Here is a 15,708-nt window from a genome sequence, read left to right on the forward strand (position 1 = left end):
GAGAATGTGCAAACTCCACACAGACAGTGACCCGAGCCGGGAATCGAACCCGGGACCCTGGAGCTGTGAAGCAGCAGTGCTAACCACTGTGCTACCGTGCCGCCCTAAATCTTTTAAGCTTTTTTTACTTGCTAGCAAGGAGAACAGACACAGTGAATTTCACTATTGTGTTCTAACAGAGTTCCACACAGTGTCAGTTATAGCACTTTTTAGCCAATAAGAGTGAATATACCAGTTAAAACACCAGTAGTCTTACAAATTGATACAGTTTGGTGTGTACTTTCAACCAATAGAATTTATAATCCTTCATTTGCCTACATAGTCCACCAACCATAGCATAGCTTTTTGCCCTTATCCAATTGAAAACTGTCTCCTTCAATAGCATAATATGTCAATATATCTTGTTTTTTGGTATTTGTCATGGTAACTTGTCTTTGTTTTCATCCTGTGGCCAAGCCCTGGAATGCAATGTTTATGAAACTGACACAAGGTTAGATTAGTCGCTTATCCTGAGTACGCAAGCGCTGGCCTCACTGAAAGCCTTGTTTGCTAATAAGCATTTTCCATTACTTGAAAGAGTTGTTTGTCATAACTTAATTTCCACAATTGTTATAACTTAATTTCCGCAATTGTTGTAACTTAATTTCCACAGGGGCACTCTGCCAATGTCAAAATGCTAGTGGCATGGGACGATGGCCCTTAATTAGGCCCTTTAATTAGTGTACCTAGTGGTCCATCTCCAGTTAGCGGTGGGGGTCTAAGGCACTTCCTGCTGCTGGTAAAATAGTTCAATGGCTAGCATGTTGATGCAGCACCCGACCATTGTACCAGTGTCCTGCCTCCTAACCCAACAGGAAGGAACAGTAAAATCCTAGCCCAAAAGTTGATATGTCCTCTTTACTGAGCATGCTCTACCATAACTATCTGAGTCATCAAAGAACAACAAAATCTTGTCCATTCTAGTGACACACACAAAGCAGGGCAGTTGTCCCACAGGATATTCGGTTCTGTCAATGGGTATATGGTTCCTGTAACACTCGGAAAGACCCATTCGATATTTCAGCCTTATAAGATGGAAATTGGAGCTGCAGCTGTCTATTAAGTGGAGTATGTGGAACACTCCCTTGCTTGTCTCAGACACAGGATGACAGAGGGATCAAATGTTTTGTTTGAATGTTATAAGTGGTCAGATGGACTTATTCATGTATTCTGTTTACTGAGCTGCTCAGTAAGTGAAGCCGACAGTCAGGATACTCACATTACAGGATTATTTTGGTACAAATTGCCTTCCGGTTTGTTCAATTTTGAACACAAATTTAGACGTCGGTAATCCAAGAGTTCCTGTGCAAATTCCAGATCTGGAAAGGAAGTAAACATTTCATATTTTATATATCGCAATGATTTATGCCCTTGAACACAAAAACAGATTCTACCCACAAAAGCATCTCCGGTAACTGTCGCCCAGCTTTTGATATTTAAGTCTTGACGCAGCTTTGCTAATTAGGCCTAAGCTGAAAATTTACTGCTTGTGATGTTAGCATAGAAATATATGACATAGTTACATGGGCGGCACGGTAGCACAGAGGTTAGCACTGCTGCCTCATTGGTCTAGAGACCCAGGTTCAATTGCCGACTTGGGTCACTGTTTGTGCGGAGTCTGCACGATCTCCCCGTATCTGTGTGGCTTTCCTCCGGGTGCTCCGGTTTCCTCCCACAGTCCGAAAGATGGGCTGGTTGGGTGCATTGGCCATGCTAAATTCTCCCTCAGTGTACCCGAACAGGCACTGGAGTGTGGCGACTAGGGGATTTTCACAGTAACTTCATTGCCATGTTCTTGTAAGCCCACTTGTGACACTAATAAATAAAGTTTTAAAAGTTAATCTATCGGCTATTTTTGCAGAGATGTTGACCCTTAACACACAGAAGTAAATCACGTAGACCCATTGGCTCAGAAATTCAGGGGCACTCATTGTTGGGCGCACAGAGATGCTGGCTGTGCCTGAATTGTGAGTTCCCTGGTACTCTCGATATTGGGCTTTGAGCCTCATTATGTCAAAGCTAATGAGGTAACGGGTTGGGTCTACAATCAGGATGGGGCTGAAGTCCGGATTCAGAATCTGGATCAGTGTCAGAGCCTGGTTTCCAGTGGAGTCTGGAATTGTGGCTGTGGGTGGGAGACCTGGGGAGGGAGCACAGAGCTTGGGGCCAGGAGCACAGCAGGTGGCGAGGTGGAGGGGGCGGGGAGGGGGGGTGAGGGGTTGCTGGTGGAAGTGGAAGGTGTGGGTAAACAGTGGTGCTGATGGAAGTGTGAATGGGAGGTGAACAATGATGGGAAATGTATGGTACTGGAGGGGTGTCTGGCAATGTTAATGTGTGGTAATTGGAGGTATGCAGTAGATATGTGGGCAGCAAGTGACAATGGGATGTGGTGATAGGAGCAGGGGGTGGGTGAGCAATTGCAATGATTAATGAGTGACCGCACTCACTTTATTTTGGAACCTGGAGGGTCACTGCATTCCTGCCCGCTCCATGCTGAGGTAACTTTGATTCTTGGTTTCTCCTTGCAGTAGCAATTAGGCCTGGTTTCCCTCAGTGCAGCCTACACAGGCTGCTCAATAAATATTAGCCCTGGAAAGGGCAGCCCAAACAGGAATTAGTCCCTTTATTTGAATATACAATACCTTGTACCTCATGCCGGTTTCAGGTATGGTAAAGGGGTGCATATTTTCTGCCCCCACCCAGTATGGTGGGGTGGGTGGAGGAAGATGCTTGAACGGGTTTGATGTTATACTTGGTGTGCTAACAAAAATAGTATACAGGATTCATGCCTACTATACTCGGGCCTTAGTGGACGAAAGACTGCCAGATAAGCAGGCACTGCGAGACTAGTTTCTAGACCATTAAGCATTGCCTGCTTATATTGCAAACAATTCTTTCCATTATGCCGGGATGTTAATGGATTTTATTATATTTTACCCATGGTTCAGTACAGCCATTATTTTACAAATAGCTCAGCAAAGCGCAAACTGCAGCATTTACATGGCTTCAGACTGGTAGAAAGTGGCACTTCACAGCAACAGTCTAAATGTCTAAACCTTGCACTGGATATGTTTCTCCAAGTGCTATGCAGTCATCTTGTGGTGTGGCAGCAGACATCATTACTATTTTTAAACTCTGATACTGGTCTCTGGCCACTTCTCTGCCAAGTCACTGATATACTAGCCTTGTTCCTCACATGGAGACTAAACTTGATACACGGAGGCATCTGTTAATGTAATCACAGATCCTTCCATCTTTTCCTAGTGAGCCGTGTGTCAGTTTTCCTTTTAAAACACACACAGCAAACTTTAATATCTTTTGAGGTAAATCGGGCGTGCATTGTGCAACAGTTTTTTTTTACATAAAATTACGCCGATCTTACAGAGCAGAAACAGGCCGTTCAGTCCAACTGGCCATGTTGGTGTCAATGAACCTCCTCCCAACCCTGCTTCATCTCACCCTCTCAGCATAACCTTCAGTTGCTTTCTCATGTACTTATGTAACTTTCCCTGAAATGGATCTATGCTATTCACCTCAACTGCTGCATGTGGTAGCAGATTTCACCTGTAACAGGACATTTGATAACAACAACCAGTTTTTTTTATTCCGAACTGGAAAGAAGGGTTTAATATAGCAAAGGGAGAAAGAAGCTCCCTCATGGGGTAGGAATGCAAAGAACATCCATTTTCATAAATGGCCCACATTGAAAGACTCTAGCTGTCATACTGTTTGAGCTGTGCTTTTTTCCCCTCAGTGTATGTTGGTTGCATGAATTTCCAAGGCATATCCGATTTTTTCTATTCTTTCAGGGACATGGGCATCACTGGCTGGCCAGTATTTTTATTGCCCGTCCCTATTTGCCCTTGGAGGGCAGTTGAGAGTCAACCCCATTGCTGTGGCTCTGGAGTCACATGTAGGCCAGACCAGGTAAGGACGGCAGATTTCCTTCCCTAAAGGACATTAATGAACCAGATGTGTTTTTCCGTTTCATGAAAGGTTTCATGGTCATCAGTAGATTCTTAATTCCAGATTTTTTTAAAATGGAATTCAAATTTCACCATCTGCCGTGGTGGGATTCAAACCCGGGTTCCCAGAACATTAGCTGAGTTTTTGGTTTGACAGCCTAGTGATAATACCACTGAGCCATCACCTCCATTTTCCATTAGTTGACATGGATTTTCTGTACAGACTTCTGAAGAGTTAGACAGATTATACCAGTGGTCCTTTTTTTTCCAACAAGTCTACCTTTCATCTGTGCCCCTTAGCATTGTCACTATTCCGTTATTCCCAAGTCTCTGGATTTCTCAGTATCTTACTGCTGAATGTTGCAAAAGTTGAGAACTTAATACTGTTCCCAATCTCTTTCTGTAAAGCTGTAGGTTTTAATAGAACTATCAGTCTGGAGGTTAGATTTTCCCCTCTTAAAATAGCCAGTCCTTCAGCTGTCAGATAGTAATGAAAGATCTTGCTTTTATATCACATCTGATCAAGACCTCAGGATGTCCCAAACCACCTCATAAAAACAACACCTCGAGAGTAGCGAAACATCCCAAGTTGCTTCACAAAGGCTTCTTGATAAATAGATAGGGCCCTACATATCTGATATGAGTTCTTTGTGGAAGTCACAAAGGAAATGAATGAAAACAAATGCGATAGACATTGGGTGGGATTTTCCAGCCGCGCTCGCCCCGAAACCGGAAAATCCCATCCAATGTCAATGGACCTTTCCATGATCCGCCCCCTCGCCCACTATGATTTCCGTGATGGGTGGACTAGGAAAATTCGCCCCATTATCTATTTGGATTTTCAGAAAACCTCTGATAAGCTACCTTTAAGCAGTTTATTACACAAGCATAATGGTGCTACCTCAGACTACGCGGGGGAGGGGGGGGGGGGCGATTCTCCCAGCCTGCTGCTCTAGCAGCGCAGTGAGCCGGGAAACATCAACGGAGGCCGTTTAGTGGGCTCCCCCTGGGCAGCATGGTCTCCAGACGTCTCCAACGCCAAGTTTTCTGGAAATCAGTGCGGAGCTGATTTAAATATTAAAATTTGAATTTAAATTTCATTAGCGGGCCCAGGACTGAAGGCTCCAGCGTGTTTCACTCCAGCCGGGTTTACAACAGCATCCCACGATTGGGGAACTGGCGGTCGACCCCGCTGGAAGAAACAGAGGCAATGGAGGCTCCTTCAGGAGGTCGTGGGTAAGGAGGGTTGCCTGCTGGACAGTGCCAGCCTGGTCCCCTGACACTTCCAAGGGGCAGAATGTCAATGCCCCAAGGGGCACCTTGGCACTGACCACTGGGCATTGGGCAGTGCCAAGGAGGTGAGGGGTTCCTGCAGCCACTCTGCATAGGGACTGGTGGATTGATGGCAGATAGAGGAAAGGGGGCATTCTGGGATGGCCATCTAGGTGGGGGAGTGGTCAGGGCTGCCGGGGAGGAGAGGGGGGGGGTCGGGGAGATGGGTGCTGGCCTGGAGAGGTCAGGGAGGCCAGTGATAGGGGGTGGAGGTACGCAAGAGCAGTGGGGGGGGGGTGGTCACGGGGTTGGCCAGTGGTCAGGACGCTGGCAATGAGGGGCTGACAGATCGGTGCTTGCACTGTGGCCCACTCAGTACTTTGCAGCCGGTCTCTCGGGCCGCCCACTGATTTTCAACGTGAATCTCGCTGGGGCTCTGTGCAGTGCTCAAAGTGTGGGAGATTCATTTTGAAAATCCTGCTAAAAAAATCAATGGGAGTTACTTCAGGTTTTATACAAATTTGGCACTTGGGATTTTTTGGGGAGAATCGCCCCCTACATTTTTATAAAATACACATATACATCTTCATAGCTAATTCCTAAAAGTTTAAAACTGCACAATGAACTTTTTAAAAATGACTGAAGCCATGTCTGGCTGTGGCCTTTGAACAAGAGGAGATAATCTGGCAGTATCAAAGAAATGTGCGCATCGTTATGTCTGAAGAGGCACAAACAAAGCCTGTGGGTTCAGAGGCCAGATTCAAAAGGGAATTATACAGATATCATCTACATTTCTGGTTAGGTGCATTGACCTGAACAGGTGCCGGATTGTGGCGACTAGGGGAATTTCACAGTAACTTCATTGCAGTGTTAATGTAAGCCTTACTTGTGACTAATAAATAAACTTTTATTTTAAATTTCATAAACTAGATCTAGCCATCAGCATCTACTAGTCTGCTCGTACACAGAGCCCTGCAATCTTCCTTCCAAATTCACTATGGTTGTAACATTAACAATCTCAGGAACCGAGACAAAGGAATATACACTCCTTGTCAAAGCCAAAGTGGAGAGGTGGAAGTCATATGACATGACCCCCATAACTGAGAGAACCTGGTTTTGCCGTACTGCAAATCAGTCTGCTATCTTCCATCTACCAAGCAGCAACTCAGAAAAGGGACTCTCTCCAGGTTGAATGTTGGGTCCCTATCTACACTGCATCTACTGGAACTTTTATATGATCGCTTACAAAAATAATTAATCTTTGCATGTCTATCTCATCATGGAAATCAATTCTACTGGAAAAGTGAATTATCCAGCATTGGTTTTCAACCTGCAGGCCTCTGAAGGAATACACCAGTGATTCTGGACTCTGGACTCATGGGAATCAATAATTCTTTACTCCGTGGTCTTTGCCCTGTAAATATTTCTTTCTCCATCTCTATTTGTATGAACAGACAGGGAGCTGTGCTGTGACACCCCGGTCCATGTTTGAAATTTGTACCAATGAAGGGGATAGATAGGGTGAACGGTGGGAAGCTTTTTCCCAGATCAGAAGTGACGATCACGAGGGGTCACGGGCTCAAGGTGAGAGGGGCGAAGTATAACTCAGATATTAGAGGGATGTTTTTTACACAGACGGTGGTGGGGGCCTGGAATGCGCTGCCAAGTAGGGTGGTGGAGGTAGACACGCTGACATCGTTTAAGACTTACCTGGATAGTCACATGAGCAGCCTGGGAATGGAGGGATACAAACGATTGGTCTAGTTGGACCAAGGAGCGGCACAGGCTTAGAGGGCCGAAGGGCCTGTTTCCTGTACTGTACTGTTCTTTGTTCTTTGTTCTCTTTGTTCAATAAACTAACCCTATCTTGAGTTTGCTGTGGGGTTATTAATAGAAATTGGATCACACTGAAATAAAGGGGTTGGGAAACACGCCACTGCTTATAAAGGGGGAAAATCAAAATGCCTTTCTGTTTAAGGACAGGTGGTAAAAGGAGAAATCAGGACTGTTTAAATTAAACTCCCTCCTGCCATAACACAAGATAGAATTTTGCTGCATCAGTAAGAATTGGGGAGGTGCAAATTTGGTTTCCATATAGCACTGCTGGAAGCCTTGCACCCTCCATGTGCTGAGCCATCAGCTGCTTCTGGTGTGGCCCACATGGTGCACCCTCATGAAAAGTGCACCTGTCTGGGGATCCCCTGTGTGCAGTGGAAGCAATTGATTCAGTGCAACCTGGGTGTCACACAGCTCGCCCTGATGTGACACCTATTTTTCTAAACGTAGGTTTATCAAATGAATTTTTATGTCACTCTACAAAGCAATGGGCAGCAAAGTGGGCCCCAGCCCCACCAGTGCTATTCAAAGGGAAAGGTGCTCAATTTGCAGATAAGGTCATTTTGTAAAAAAACTTCTGCTATTGCAAAGTGTCTGCAAGGACAGTGGAATGTTCGCAGTGGACCATCATTCCTGGACCAAAGAAAAGCCAGCCAACGTGCCTTAATGACTATCATCCGGTGGCTCTCACATCCATCATTATGAAGTGCTTCGAAAGATTAATCACGGCACACATCAATTCCGGCCTCCCAGATTGCCTGGATCCACGACAGTTCACCTACCACCGCAACAGGTCCACAGCAGACACCATCTCCCTGGCCTAACACTCCACCCTGGAACACCAATGTCAGACTCCTATTTATCGACTGCAGCTCAGCTTTCAATACCCTTATTTCTTCAAAACTCATCTCCAATCTCTGTGGCCTGGGGCTCGGCTCCTCCCTCTGCAACTGGATCCTAGACTTCCTAACCCATAGACTGCAATCAGTAAGGATAGGCAACAACACCTCCTCCACAATCATTCTCAACACCAGTGCTCCGCAAGGCTATATCCTCAACCCCTTACACACCTATGACTGTGTGGTCAAATTCCCCTCCAACTCAATTTTCAAGTTTGCTGATGACACCATTGTAGTGGGTCAGATCTCAAACAATAATGAGATGGAATACAGGGAAGATATAGAGAATTTGTTGAACTGGTACAATGATAATAATCTTTCCCTCAATGTTAACAAAACGACGGAGATAGTCATCAACTTCAGGAAGTGCAGTGGAGGACATGTCCCTGTCTACATCAACGGGCCTGAAGTAGAAATGGTCAAGAGCTTCAGGTTTCTATGTGTCCAGGTCACCAACAACCTGCCCTGGTCCCTCCACGCCGACACTATTGTTAAGAAAGCCTACCAAGAAAGCCTACTTTCTCAGGACGCTAAGGAAATTTGGCATGTCCGCTATGACTCTCACCAACCTTTACAGATGCACCACAGAAAGCATTCTTTCTGGTTATGTCCCAGCTTGGTATGGCTCTATCCAAGAGTGCACAAAACTACAAAGGGTCATGAACGAAGCCCAGTACATCACACAAACAAGCCTCCCATCCATTGACTCTGTCTACGTTTCCCGCTGCCTTGGGAAAGCAGCCAGCATAATTAAGGACCCCACACAGCCTGGGCATACTCTCTTCCACCTACTTCTATCAGGAGAAAGATACGAAAGTCTGAGGACACCCACCAACCGACTCAAGAACTTCTTCCCTGCTGCTATCAGACTTTTGAATGGACCTACCTTGCATTAAGTTGATCTTTCTCTACACCCTAGCTATGACTGTAACACTATATTCTACACTCTCTCCTTTTCTTCGTTATGTACAGTATGCTTTGTCTGTATAACGCACAAGAAACAATACTTTTCACTGTACACTAATACACGTGGCAATGATAAATCAAATCAAATGTTTTTGGAGGTCTTGTGGTAAGTATTCAGATTTGGCAGGGAGTTTAGCTGCATCCTCAGAGGTCACAGAGGAATAGTTAACCTGTTCACAAAAAGGCTGCAAGAGATACGGGGCCAACAACACCCTGACCCTGCAGCATGACAAGTTGATGGAAAGCTGGTTACAGAAAGGGGATGCTCTGTGAGGTACCCTCTTTCAAGTTGGAGCTGGATTTTCCATGTTCCTTGCCAGTAAGGGGAGGAGGTTGAGTAGCCAGCCAATGCGCTCACCATCTTGTATGAATACTAACCATCGTACTTCTGCATGTTACCATTTGAGTCCTCTGCAACAGAACCCATTTGTCACCTCACCCTCTGGTCAACTGGCACACAAACCATTCATTAAGGCTGGTCCGACTCAGGCCAGCTCTGCCCAGTGACTCAACGCGAGACTTTATGGTATGTGCAATGCCAGTATTTAAGCTTCTGGCTGTTGGTGTCAGGTCAAATGACGATACATCTACATTAACGGTGTGGCATTGCTGTCTCTCATCCTCCAGATGCTGCTGTGACTGAGTAGGTGGCAGTTCTTGGGTGTCACAAAATAGGAAAACTTTAGTAGGAGAGAAAGGGGAATGGAAAGCAAGCGATCCACGATGGCTGCGTTCATAGCTTGCTCATTGTGCCAGATAGCAGGACAAGGGTGAGCGGTGAATTGCGAAGGGGCGTTAGGCAGGATCATTGGGTCATCCTCAATGTTCTCAGCCATGCTGGATGTCGCAGTCTCTATTCTAACCAGCTCCATGTTGCACAGAGTCACCTCCTCTGTCGGGTTCAGGAATTACAGGCGTCCCTGTCCCCTGCCAGCTCTGCACTCTCAGGCACCATCATGCCCTGCAATAGAGAGGATAGAGTCACAGTCATTGTACTACATTGTAAATTGGTGATATATTTGGCACAGCTGGGGCGTTGGAGATATGTAGTGGCATCAAGAGAGTGTGAGGCTGGCAGCATTGGTAGGGATGTGCGGGTAAGATGGAGAATTCTAATATGAGGCCTCAGTCCTGGGTGTTAGCAAGTGATGATGGGCAAGTGATGGGAATGTGGTGCATAGAACGGGTTGGCGGTGTGGCTGGGAGATGTCATGTGAAGATGCATTCACTGACCTTTAGCACCTACATGTAATCATTGAACTTCTTGTGCCACTGCTGCCAGATCCTTTGTCCTAACCCTGGGAATTGACATCCCTGGCCACCAGCTCCCAATTACTTCTCAGGGTTGTTCTTGAAGGCCGCTGGGCCTCCTTGGAACCATGGCATCTCTCCTCATGCCCACCTCCATCACTGAGGCCGCCAATGCCACATCTACGCCCATGGATTCCACTCCCTTTTCTGGTGTTCAGTTTCCCTGTTCACAATTGCAGCAACGGTACTCAGCAGCGGCCTCCTGTCATTAAGTCCAGCTTTCCTTTCTCTCTAGCAGTGCAATGGGCCGGGAGACATCAGCGGAGGCCGTTTAGCGTGCTCTCCATTGAATGCCACGTCCTCCTCGCGTATTCAGCTCCAAGTTTTTTGGAGTAATTAGCTCTACACCAGAAATCAGCGTGGAGCTGATTTAAATATTTAAATTGCAATTTCTCTATGATTAGCGGGCCCGGGACTGAAGTCTCCAGGCCGGCTCGCATCTCCCTCCCCGCTAGGAGTGGTTCCCTCCAGCGGGGTTTACTACTGCTCCCCACTTTCAGGAACAAGTGGCCCGACCGTCTTAGGGAGAACAGACAGGCCCCACAGCAGATCGGGGGTAAAGGGGGTGCCCCCTGGACAGTGCCAGCCTGGAAGTGCCAACCTGGCCTCCTGGCACTGCCCAAGGGGCAAACTGGCAATACCCAAGGGGCACCTTGGCACTGCCCACCAGGCATCTAGCAGTGCCAAGGGGGGCAGGGCCTATTGGCATGGTGCATATTGGGCAGAGCCTATAGGGGGCAACAGGTGGGGGTGGGGAACCCCACTGCCAGACTGCAAAGGGGTCGGTGGCAGAGGGTGGGAAGGGAGTGATTGGGGCTGGCCATCCAGGTGGGGAGGGGGGGGGGGTGCGGGGGGGAGGGGGGGTGGTCAGGGCTGCCTGGAGGGGACAGGACTGCAGATGTGGAGGGGGCGGGGGGGAGGGCAATGGGGGTTAGGACTGCCATGCGGGGGAGGTTGGGGCTGATGGTGGGGGGGGTTGGGGGTGGTGGTGAGGGGGTCAGAGAGGCAGCGATGTGGTGTTGCAGGGCTGCCCAGCGATCAGGCGGGCCAGCAATTGGAACGTCAGCAGTGCTGGGCTACTGCTCATGCGCCAATCTCGGCGCTGACAGATCGGCGCATGCGCAGTGCCCCGCTCAGCGCTATGCTGCCGTCCTCTCCAGCGGGAATAGACCCCACCCACTGATTTTCAGAGTGATTCACACTAGTGCAGTCTGCAGGGCGCAGAGTGTGGGAGATTCATTCCGAAAATCCCGCTGAAAAAATCAATGGGAGTTATTCCAGTTTTCAAGCAAATTCGGCACTTAGAATTTTTTTGGCGAGAATTGCCCCCTACCTTTGCTGGTCAGGTCAACACAGATCACAAGTATCATTTGCCGAGAACCATGATGAAAGAGGTTGAGAAGGAATGAGGGCATTGTTGCTACTATGCACTGAAAGTCCATGAGCAATGTAGGGAATCTGTAGATAAAGCTAAAAGGATATTGAATTGTATTAATAAGACCATTCAATACAAATGTTTTGTCATTATACGAGACCCAGACCATCGGTACAATTTTCTGTTGTGAGTCAGGATGCCAAGGCCCGGCCAAATGCAGACCTCAACCCTGTGCAGTAACAGGAACAGTGACCGACATCATTTCCTTGCAAAATTGGCCAATTAGAAGCCTAGGGCCACACTCACCATCCAATTAACGATGGTTAATAGGGTGCCGAGGCTGGAGGACCAATAGGAAGTTCTGCAGTGATGACACGTTGGCAGCTCCACCAGCCTAGATGGGAGCTGCTGACATCTGCAGCGAGTACGGGCCTTGCAATGGAGGCACCCTCTGAAGAGAAGGTAAAATAAAATTAATTTTAAATCCATGACCATAGTTTTGACTTAACAGCCATGATAAATGCCAAGGGAGATCCCTAGTGGGATAAAGCAAGGCCGCCCTCCCCTCCCACTGGGAGGTCACCTTGCTTAACTGACCATGTTTTGACTGCTGTGTAGGGTCCACCTATCAACTGGATAAGGGCCTTAATGGGCACCTTAATTATCTCAGTTGGCCATCAGCTGCTTGTGGGCAGGTATGATGTGGAGATGCCGTTCCACTCCCAACCCTGACTTCTAGAAGATGGCTCCAGGATAAGATGGTGCCAGTAAACAGCATGATGACCAGCAACACAACATCCAGCCTCCCATTCATTGACTCTGTCTACATTTCCCGCTGCCTTGGAAAAGCAGCCAGCATAATCAAGGATCCCGTGCACCCCGGACATTCTCTCTTCCACCTTCTTCCGTTGGGAAAAAGATACAAAATTCTGAGGTCATGTACCAACCAACTCAAGAACAGCTTCTTCCCTGCTGCTATCAGACTTTTGAACGGACCTACCTTGTATTAAGTTGATCTTTCTCTACACCCTAGCTATGACTGCAACACTACATTCTGCACCCTCTGCCTTCCTTCTCTGTGCTTTGTCTGTATAGTGTGCAAGAAACAATACTTTTCACTGTATACTAATACATGTGACAATAATAAATCAAATCAAAAAATTAAGTGCCACTCAACTTGGTTCCCATCCATCTCAGACGCTACTGACCCACATCTACTGTACTATGCCTAATTCTGGTTCCCACACGTGGTGGGTGGCATAATGTGTTGGGAAAGGTCCGGGGAGAACTACAACAACCATTCCCAGCTTAAAGTGTCTTGACTACACAAATAAGCTCAAGGACTTGGGCGGCACGGTGGCACAGTGGTTAGCACTGCTGCCTCATAGCGCCAGGGACACGGGTTTGATTCCTGGCTTGGGTCACTGTCTGCAGTCTGCATGTTCTCTCCGTGTCTGTATGGGTTTCCTCTGGGTGCTCCGGTTTCCTCCCATAATCCAAAGATGTGTGGGTTAGATGAATTGACCATGCTAAATTGCCACATAGTGTCAGGGGGACGAGCGGGGTAAATATGTGGGGCTACGGGGATAGGGCCTAGGTGGGATTGTGGTTGGTGCAGACTTGATGGGCCGAATAGCCTCCTTCTGCACTGTCGGGATTCTATGATGCTGATGACTTGAATCTATTTACTTTACAATGGTATATAAATTAATCAAAGGATTGGATAGCTTCTTTATTGATAGAATATTCCGGTTTAGTAAATTGGGAAGGATTAGGGAATGCAAGTTAAAATGATGGGACCAATAATGTGTTCCTTAAACTGAGATTCAAGGATTAAGGTTGAACAGGATTGATGGAGAAGGAGAATTCGAGTCAAGTCAAGAACAAAAGGGGAAACAAAAAGAGGGAAAGAAAGTTTGTATTAAATCTGAACGAGAGATAGAAGGGAAAAGTAAGAGAAAATGTAAAGTTGACATCTCTAACAACAATTTACCACCTGAAGGAATGAAGCACCACAGTTTAAATTGTTCAATTTCTGGGCCAAAGAAGCTGACTGGCATTGCATTATCAATATTCACACCAATAAAAAATAACTCACCAAGAAATTGCAGGGCTTAACTTTCTCTGGCAAGTTTTACAGGCAATTAATTGTGAACATCCAGTAAGTGCCTGAAAATAAAAGAGAGTCTAAGGGTGAGATGATCTTCTATAAAATTGTGATTTTCATAAATTGATAAAACAAGTTCTGGAGAATTGCAGCGCACAGCTCATCTCAACCTCCTGTTTGGCACTTTGTACATTACTAACAGGGTGCATCATTAACACGCTGCTATTTTTCGGCAGGAATTCTAACCACTGAACCATGAGATTCTGACAATTAGCTCTGCAGTCAGCTTCAGTGGCACATTGATGCAATCTAGTGGTGATTTGTACAATTGCATGGCGCTCCTGATAGTTCCAAAGGTATGTGTTTAGAATATTGGGGCAAAACTTTACTTTCTTCTGCTGGCAGGTAGGGTCCACAGAATTCCTCAGACGGCCATCCCTCTGGACACCCCGACCTCTCCACAATTTAAAGGTGGGAGAGGTGAGATCTGGGCCAACCCATCCACCCTTGCTCCATTTGAGGCCCTCAAGCAGTCAAATAATGACCATCTAAGGGTTGTTTTGCACCCGACCTCAATTTTCAAGCTGGCAGGAGTTTGATGCAACTGGGGGTCTCCTGAGAAATGACCCAGTTCAAGCCTCTGGCAAGAACGGTTGAGGGGCATCTCCATCAATGGCCTCCTTTCAAGATCGGACACACCTCTCCCCACAAGGTCTGCTCTCAGGGATGCTCTCCCCACCCCTAGTCTCTCCACCAACATCCCAACATACCGCACTCCTCCGATCCTTACCTCATCTCTCAACCCTGAGACCCCCAGACTTATCTGGTGCTGCACTCCTAGGACTAGATTCCAAGGTCTGATTGCAGTCCCAGTCCTGCCCACTTGTACTTTTCTGGCACTGCTGGAACTAGAGGGCTGCCAACTGATTGGGAGGAAGTGCCACCTCAGAGCTGCCAGCCAATGGAGTAGTGGCAGGTTCACCTCTAGCCAATTAACACTTTAAATGACTGTGGGACAGGCAAGGGAAAGAGTACGCCATCAGACATTTGGTGCCTTGTAGATAGTGGACAGGCTTTAGACATCAGGAGGTGACTTACTGCAGAATTCCCAGCCTCTGACATACTCTGATAGCCACAGTATTTTTATGGCCGGTCCAGTTCAATTTCTGGTCATTAGTAACTCCAGGATGTTGACAGTGGGGGATTCAGCAATGATAATGCCATTGAATGTCAAGGCGGGGATGGTTAGATTTTCTCTTGTTATAGATGGTCATTGGGCAGCACAGTGGCTAGCGCTGTTGCCTCAGTGCAAGGGACCTGGGTTCAATTCCGGCCTTGGGTGACTGTGTAGAGTTTGCACATTCTCTGTGTATTTAAGTTTAAGTATATATTGTCACAAGTAGGCTTACATTAACTCTGCAATTAAGTTACTGTGAAAATCCCCTTGTCACCACAGTCCAGCACCTGTTCGGGTACACTGAGGGAGAATTTAGCATGGCCAATGCACATAACCAGCACGCCTTTCAGAGGGAGGAAACCCACACACACACAGAGAATGTTTAGACTTCGCACAGACAGTGACCAAAGCCGGGAATCGAACCTGGGTCCCTGGTGTTATGAGTGGGTTTCCTCCGAGTGCTCTGGTTTCCTCCCACAGTCCAAAACATGATAAATTGCCCCTTCCTGTCCCAATATGTAGGAGGATTAGTGGAGTTATGGGGATAGGGCTTTGGTAGGATACTGTCAGAGAATTGGTGCAGACTTGATGGGCTGAATGGCCACCTTCTGCACTGTAGGATTCTGTGGTTGTTGGGCATTTGTGTGGGGTGAATGTTACTTGCTGTTTATCAGCCTAAGCTTACCCGTTGTTCAGGTTTTGCTGCATATGGACATGTATTTTCAAATTTTTGCACCTTACTTAAAACAGGGAAATATCCT

General features: G+C 47.0%; 1 long non-coding RNA gene across 1 annotated transcript in view; it reads right to left on the reverse strand.

Annotated features, from left to right (window-relative positions):
• Positions 1 to 14,650, reverse strand: part of LOC144500612 (uncharacterized) — a 40,424-nt gene extending 25,774 nt beyond the window's left edge. The window contains exons 1-4 of the long non-coding RNA XR_013498995.1: positions 14,561 to 14,650; positions 13,762 to 13,832; positions 11,622 to 11,758; positions 1,259 to 1,358 (exon numbers count right to left, since the gene is read on the reverse strand). This is a non-coding gene — a long non-coding RNA (uncharacterized LOC144500612). The remainder of the gene's footprint in view (positions 1 to 1,258; positions 1,359 to 11,621; positions 11,759 to 13,761; positions 13,833 to 14,560) is intronic.
• Between the last annotated feature and the right edge of the window lie 1,058 nt (positions 14,651 to 15,708).

The sequence above is a fragment of the Mustelus asterias genome, chromosome 11, assembly GCF_964213995.1.
Source record: "Mustelus asterias chromosome 11, sMusAst1.hap1.1, whole genome shotgun sequence".
In the NCBI taxonomy this organism is placed as follows: Eukaryota; Metazoa; Chordata; class Chondrichthyes; order Carcharhiniformes; family Triakidae; genus Mustelus; species Mustelus asterias.